The 8,473-nt window shown below is 49.1% G+C and overlaps 1 non-coding gene across 1 annotated transcript; it reads left to right on the plus strand.

Moving 5' to 3' along the window:
* The first annotated feature begins 1,980 nt into the window (after window positions 1-1,980).
* LOC112475375 lies at window positions 1,981-2,099 on the plus strand. Its single transcript, XR_003044675.1, has one exon. It is a non-coding gene; the product is annotated as a 5S ribosomal RNA (ribosomal RNA).
* The last annotated feature ends 6,374 nt before the right edge of the window (window positions 2,100-8,473 follow it).

Raw genomic sequence — 8,473 nt, forward strand, 5'->3', positions numbered from 1 at the left:
TGGGACCCTCACCGTAAGCCTCGGGACAGACTCCCGCTATGAGGGACTTCACCTCCTATGTGACCTGGTCCGACACCGCCCGACAGAGCCTGTGTCACTACCTCTCGTGGTCATACCTCCCTCCTCGACGAGCCCTAAATCCCTTGAACCACCTACACTCTTATCAACTACCCTGTTCTGTTTTTCCCATAATATTACGACTCTCTGACACTGCCTGGCCACTCTAATTGTTCGCTTTTTGTCTCTTCCCATCATGAGAATGCAACATCCATGTAATCGATCAATAAGTCTATAAAAAGGATGTTTGCCTTCACTCGGAAACAAAGACATTGCAGAGTAAAAACGATGAGGTGTGGCTTTTTTTCACCCAAGTTGGTAAAATTTTTAAAGATTGACCATGGTACATATTACAAGAGTTTGGGGGGCAAAGGGGTACACACGTGCCCTGCCAGTGGGAGTAGAAATTGACGCTGCATCTTGGAAGGCAAGTCAGAACGTAAAATGCACAGCCTATGACCAAGAAATGCCATTCTACGTATCTACCCTAAAAAAAAATCCTCACGTCTGTACAAGGAGAAATGTTAAGAACACAATGGATACAAGAGGATTCGCACTTCCGGGAGGATGGAGTCGATGCCCTTTTCCCTATTCCTCCTGTTAAGTGCAACTAAAACCTCTAGACAGTACGTATAAACCAAATATTAAAAGACTCCGAAAGGCGAGACAAGATGGTAGACTGGCGAGGAAACTCAGGACCCAAGAAACAACACAGCGGTGAGTTTTTGGGTTTTCTTTTTGTCTCGTCCATCCCGGACTTGGAGCTGAAGAAGCCAGCAACCGAGAAATGCCAGCAGGCACAGACCAAAGAAAAAGGGGCGGCGGGCAAGCCAGAAACACAGAAAACTTTTAGACGATAACCGCCCACACCAGCAAAGAAGTGGGGAGCCTAGAACTCTGCCTTCACCGGGCTATAAGGAGGTGCCCGTGCCTCTATCCCGCCCCCCAGGGATGTTAAAGGAGTCCAAGCAGGGAGCAGAAATGAGCCCCCCGCCCCGTGTGCATGGTGCCAGCAGAGGCCACGTAGGGAGCCCGAATCCCCACACCCACCCAGCAGTCATGAGAAGCTCCCCCCATCTCAGGGGTCAACGGAGGCTGAACGGGGCATCTGGGCTCCACGTGCATCTGATAGTAACAAGGCAGCGCCCACTTACCTTGGCAGAGAAATTTCAGAAGCCGGTTAAAATAGAAGGTTTAAATAAGATGCAGAGTCTCGTGGCATAATACCCAAATTTTTCAGGTTTCAGTCAAATGATTTGTCATACCAAGAACCACAGAGATCTTACGCTGAATGAGAAAAGTTATCAACAGATGCCAACACTAATGTGACATAGATGTGAGAATCAGACAACAAAGATTTTAAAGCAGCCATCCTAAAAATGTTTCAACAAGCAATCATAAACGTGCCGGAAGCAACTGCAAAACACAAAGTTGAGCAAATAAACAGAAAGCCTCGGCAAAGGGAACACTATAAAAAAAAAATCAGATGGAAAATTTAGAACTAAAAAATACGATAACGGAAATTTTTTTAAATCCTCAATAAATGAGCTCAACAGGAGAATAAAGAGGACAGATGAACAAATCAGAGAACTCGGAAATAGAACAATAGAAATGACTCGATCTGAACAGCAGAGAGAAAATAGATTGAAAAAGAATTAATGGAACCTCAGGGCTTTGTGAGATTATAACCAGGATCCGATATTCATGTCATTGGGGTCCCAGAAGGAGAAGAAAAAGAGGGCAGGATTGAAAAGGTACTGGAAGAAATAATGGCTGGAAGCCTCCCAGACCGGGCCAGACGCATACACCAAGCAGCTGACCAAGCCCTGCGCATGACATAGGAATGACGTCAGGGAAATCACTTTACCTACAGAGGAAAATCTATTTTAATGACAGAAGATTGGTGACCAGAAACCATGAATGGTCTACGGCCATGCCACCCCAAACACGCCCGATCCCGTCTGATCTCGGACGCTAAGCGGGGTCGGGCCTGGTTAGTACTTGGATGGGAGACCACCTAGGAAGACCAGGTGCTGTGGGCGTAAAAAATAAAAAATAAGGGATTGTAAGCTGACAAGGTCCTTCCAATCTGTGAGGTCAAACAAGGGGTGCCTCACCTAAAACAGGAATGAAAGGGAAATCGACACATCACAGATAAAGGAAAACTAAGAGAAACAGACAACGGCAAAGGGCCCCTCGAAGAACGGTTAAAGACAGTTCTCTAATCGGGTGGGAAATGGTCAACGAAACCTTGCAATATTAGATGAGAAAGGCACGGTGAGCAAAAATGCGGGTAAATGCAGGGCATTGTCCTTCTCCTCTCGAATGTTCTAAATTAAGCAGCACTGGTGATAGTAATATCAGATAAAGTGACTTCGGAACCAAGAAAATGACCAGAGATGGAGAAGAACTTCATATAACGATGAGAGGCTCAGTCTGCCAAGAAGACAGCAATTTTAAATGTGTGTGCACCAAAAAAACACGACTGCAAAATAATGAAGCGAAACTTGATAAACCGAAGGGAGAAAAAGACAAATCTACACTTACATCTGGAGACTTCAACACAGCCTCTCAATACCAGATAGAACAGTAGGCAGAAAGTCAGCAAGGATATTAAAGAACGCTACTGCCATAAATAAAATCTAATTGACATTTATAGAACTCTCTACTCAGTGTATTCAGCAGAATACACATTCAAGCGCCCGCAGAACATACACTAAGGCAGACCATATCCTAAGCCATTACAAAAAAAAAAAAAAAACTCAAAAGATTTTTAAACAGTTGAAATCATACATACAGAGTATGCTCTCCAAACACAATGGAGTCAAACTAGAAATCAATAATAAAAAGATAGCAGAACTCTCCAAACGTTTGGAAAGTAAGCAGCACACTTTTATATGATGCATGGGTCAAAGAGGCAGTCTCAAAAGGCATCCAAAAATTAGCCAAGCGAAAGTGGAAACAATCTATCAACATTGGGGGCACAACTAAAACAGCAGAAATTTATAGCTCTATGTGCATACGTGAGGAGAGAAGACATCTCCAATCGATTATCGACGCTCCCACCTCAAGAACTTATAAGAAGAGTGAAATAAACCCAAAGCAAGGAAAGTAAAGAAAATGAGAAACATAAGAGCAGAAATTTATGAAACTGAAAACGGTAGAACAAATAAAAATCAATGCAACAAAGCACCGGTTCCTTGAAAAGATCAATAAAATTGACAGCCCTCTGGTGAGATTAACAAAGGAAAAATGAGAGAAGACGCTAATTACTAATATCAGGAATGAAACCAGCGATACCACCACAGACCCTGCAGACATCAAAAGAGAATATCACAACTCCACCTGCATAAATCTGACAACGTAGATAAAATGGATCAACTCTTTGAAAAATGCAAACGACCCCCAACTCACCAAATATGAAATAGATCATTTGAACAGCCCTACGATTATTAAAGATATTTAATTCATAGTTTTGAAATTTCCAAAAAATAAATCTCCAGGTCAGACGTCTTCACTGGAGAATTCTACCAAACATTTAAAGAAAAATTAACACCAATTCTACACAATCTCTTCCAGACAATTAAAAAAGAGATACTTCTCAATTCATTTTATAAAGCTAATATTACCCTAATACCAAAATCAGATACAGACAATACGAAAGAAAAAACTCCACAGACCAATCACCTTTATGAATATAGACACCAGATGTCTTCACTGGAGAATTCCACCAAACATTTAAAGAAAAATTAACACCAATTCTACACAATCTCTTCCAGACAATTAAAAAAGAGATACTTCTCAATTCATTTTATAAAGCTAATATTACCCTAATACCAAAATCAGATACAGACAATACGAAAGAAAAAACTCCACAGACCAATCACCTTTATGAATATAGACACAAAAATCATTAACAAAATATTAACAAGCAGAATTTTCAATATATGAAAAGTTATTATTGTATTATCTACCGTGACCAAATATTGGTTCAATATTTGAAAAGTCAATCGATGTAACTCACTATATTAATAAACTAAAGAAGAAAAATCGCATGGTGTGTCCATTGATGCAAAAAGGTATCTGACAAAATTCAACATCCATTCATGATCAGGACGCCCAGAAAAAAATAGGAATGGGAGAACTTCCTCAACTTCATAAATGCATCTACACAGAATCGACAGCTAACAGTATGCTTAATGGTGGAAGGCCATGGTGTGTTTTCCCAAATCAGAAACAAGGCAAGGATGTCTGACCTCATCACTCTCTTATTCAACAGAGTGCTAGATGTTTGAGCCAGTGCGATAAGGCAAGAAAAAGAAATGAAAGGTATACGGACCAGAAAGGAATAAATAAAACTGACGATATTTACACAATTCATGATTATATAGAGAGAAAATTCCAAGGGATCTACCAAAAAAGAAAAAAAAACAAACTAGATCTAGTAAGTAAGTCCAACATGAGGGACTGCCCTGACGGAATGTTCTGTATCTCCACTGTATCAAGGTCAACATCCTGATTGTGATGCTGTGCTATAATTTTGGAAGACATTATGATTGGGGAAAACTGGGAGAAGAGCACACGGCATCTCTCCGTATTGTTTCCTACAGGTGCACGTGAATCTACAATTATGTCAAAATGGAGAGTTTAATTAAAATGATACATAGATTTCTGCAGCATTGTTTGCATTCAAGGGGAAATATTGGGAAAGCCTAAATGTTCTTAAGAAGAAAAACGGTTGACTATACTGTCAGCGTCATGAGATAGAATATTGTGCTGAACCAAAAGCAGAAAGGAAAAACGTATCTCTGCCCTGGAAAACTGTGTCGCAGAACGCTGTGCGACACGGTGCTGTCTGTATTCAAATGCACACACAGCGCGGCTCCTGTGCCAGTGGCCACACCCCGCCTTCCCCGTGGTGGTGACATGGTCACTAACAGGTCAAAAATGAATGACTGGGCGCCTAAGAAATCCTACCCTTCTTATATATAAAGCACGGATATGCGTAGAGCACATAAGCAGATAAGTAACTTATCGATAGTGTTAAAATACTTCATTTAAGAGGGGGTGTGTTTAGAGGGGGAAATGTCTAAAAATACTCTTTAGGAGGAAGATAGTGGGGAAAAAAAAAAACAGTTAAGAACTCCCAGCCTCGACCAGAATGTCTGGATCTCAGCACAGCCGACATTTCATGCCGGGTCATTCTTCATCATCGGGGCCGCCCTGTGCATTGCAAGATGTTTCGTGCCCTCCCTGGTCCCCCCCCCAACCCCGCCCCGGATGCCGGTAGCACCAACGCCCAGTTACGACAATCAAATATGTCTCCAGACATTGCCAAGCGTCCCTGGAAGGCAAAATCATCGCCTTTGAGAACAACTACACGAAGAACTGGAAGTCACACGCCGAACCCCGGGCGCGGGGCAGGCTGTGCGGCCGCGTTGATGGATCCACACTGCTTGCATTTTTGACAAGGAGAATATATTTAGGGCTTACTTGTGTCATGAAAAATTAATTTTTCAAAACCTGCTGCAGCTGGGAAATGCAGCCCTGGAGGCGGGACGAGGCCTGGCCAGCCTCTGAGACCAGGGTCTGACCCCAGCCCTTCCCCCGCTTGCCCTAGGACCCCCACATGCGCTCCCCCACTCAGGGGGCCCGTGCCCCCTCCCCCTGCAGACAAACAGCCATGCTGACGCCCCACCCTTCCCTCCATTCTCCGTGCTTCGCCCCGAAGCCTCCGTGCTCACGCAGTTCTCGGGCAGGGATGCTGGCTGCCTCCCCTCTGCCTGGACAGCTCGCACGCATCGCTGGATTCCAGCTTCCATTCGCCAGGAAGCCCTCGTCACCTCCCGCCAGCACTTAAAAGGCCCTCCGCTGTGATCCCACAGAAGCTGGGGCCTCCCTCCATGCCGCTCCAGGCTATTAACAGAGCTTGTGGGTGTTCAGAGAGGCCCTGTCCCCATCCGCCCCCTCCACCTAGCTCTCAGCTGGACCCCTCTGCCCCGAGTCTGGGTGGCTCAGGCCAGGTCAGGCGCCAGCAAAGGACGGAGCGGGGAGGAGGGCGAGGTCGGTGTGAGTCCCCGCTGGCTTCCTCCTCCTAAGGCCACAGCTCTGTGTGTGGGTGGCTGCTCTCCGCAGCCACAGCTCTGGCAGGGCTCCGTGACTGCTGCTTCCTCTCGTCCTCTGTCCCCTGAGGGTGGCAATGGCTTCCTCGGTGCTAGCCCGTCCCTTGTTAGCGCCTTAACCTGGTCCCGACCCCAGAAGCGCCTCTTCCCCAAGTCCTCCCCAATTGCCCGTCTCACACGGTCCCCGACAGTGTCCTGATCGGACACACACATCAGTCCCCGCAACGCACACGTGAGCTCCCTGAGCCGAGAGCTGCGCGTTTTAATTGTTTGGTGTTGTTTTTCATCTCAGAACCCCACTGGCCGGCACCGAGAGGGCCTAGAATACAGGCAGGGCTCGGTGAACGCTCCTTCTCAAAGGATGGATGGATGAAGGACAGGCCGACGGATGGACTTACAGATGGATGAAAGGACAGGTGGGCAGATGGACAGACATGTAGACGCTGCTTTCGCAAACGTTAATAGCGGCTGAAATTCCTTGAGCGCTCGCGCCTCGCCAGGCAGGACACCAAGCCCTTCGCGCATGTTCATGCAGCCTTCGTAAGCCATCTGGGAGGCACGGGTGTCATCACGAAGACAGAAAAGCCTAGGAAGAGTTAGGTCACTTGCCGAAGGTCACGGATAGGAAGTGGCAAGGCCAGCGCCCCAGGGCCTTCAGAGCCTGTAATCTCAGCAAGGTGGGGGTGCAGCTGGGTGATTCCAGGACCCCAAGGTCCCGGGCTGCTCTCCGGGCTCATGCTGCCCTGCCAGCCCCAGATCCTGGGAGGCCTTTGCCCTTCGCGGTGGAACTAGCTCCAGTCCACTTCCCTCCAAAGCTGCCCCCGTCCCTGTCCACCCAGTGTCTCTGAGGATGTCCGGTCTCACCCGCGGGGCTCAGGGAGGCACGAGGCCCCCCCACTCCGCGTGGACAAACCCTCGTCTATCCCTCGAGCAGGCAGGAGCTCTGCAGGACCGCCGGGCATGTGGAGAGCACCTCAGGCCCCAGAGCACAGCCTTGGGGGCACCGGTGTGGCCTGCGAACCCAGCTCTGGGATGTTGCACTGGGTGCTCCCCTCAGAGCCTCGGTAAACCTGGACCCCGCGTGCGTCCTCACCGGACCCGCGGCCACAGGCCCTGCGGCCAGGCCGGCCCTGCGCATCTTCCCGCATCGTCCCAGCCATCCCTGCAGAACCATCCGCTTTGGCCATCTCTGGGAAGGTTGCCACGAAGCGTTTCTCCCGTTTGGCCAATCGGGAAACTGACGCTCGAGAGGCGGTCGGAGGTCGGAGGTCGTCCAGCAGGACAGAGGCAGAGCGGCTCAAACCCCCGGGGAAATCGAGCGCGTGCCCCGCCCGCCCCGCCAGGCTCCCGTTGCCGTGGAAGCCGCGGGCCTCGTTTATTCCCTTTATTTAGCTCGTTATCCAGGCGCCGCAGGTTTGGAACGGGGCCCCTGGCGATTAAAACGCCTCGGGACAGAAAAGCCCAGCTGAAACGACCTTCCGAGAAAACACGCACAGGAAAACAAAGCGACGGCATCAACCCGAACATCCCCGGGCGGAAGCAAAGGAGGGCCCCCGAGGGCGGGGCCCGTCCCAGGTGCTCAGGAGGTGACCTTGGGCCCACTTTCTGGATTCTGTTCACCCCGACGGGGCCCATCGCCACCGTCGTTATCCACCCCGGTGGGATAGCCCCTTGCATGTCGGGGTCGGGCATACCAGGCTTTCATCCCAGCTCGGCCAGGTCTGGCTGTGTGACCTTGGACAGGTCAGCTAACCTCTCTGAGCCGCAGTGCGCAGGGACCTGGTTCCCAGGCAGCTGGGGAGCACGTGGAAGAATGCAGGGGACGTCGCCACTGGGGCAGGCCCAGGGGACACCTTACGGCCCTAATAAGCATAGATTCCGTTCTTCCTTTACTTTCCGAGAAGCCCGTCTGCATACACTCGGGGGTAGGGTGAGCTTCAGGCTCGAGCCGGCTCCCACTCTGACCGACCGGGGAGAAAGCGACACAGCAGTAAAAGCCTCGCTCCCGCGTCGTTTAGTCGGAGCTAACAATGATCTGGACCCCGGGCTTGTGTGAAGTTTCACTGAGATAATACGTGCGGGGTCGATCACACCGACGGACGCAGGACAAGCGCCCCACAGCTGGGGTTAATGTCATCCATCTTCCCGACATGCCCGCTTGGAAGTCAGGATGCGAATCATCGTCCCCATTTTACAGGTGATGGAGGCGAGGCTCAGGGAGGCGAAACGGCTTGACCAGTCACGCAGCTGAGAAAGGGCTGTGACTGCCGTGCTGGGCCCCTGACTCTACAAGA

Source organism: Pteropus alecto, unplaced genomic scaffold (genome assembly GCF_000325575.1).
Source record: "Pteropus alecto unplaced genomic scaffold, ASM32557v1 scaffold40, whole genome shotgun sequence".
NCBI classification, from domain to species: domain Eukaryota; kingdom Metazoa; phylum Chordata; class Mammalia; order Chiroptera; family Pteropodidae; genus Pteropus; species Pteropus alecto.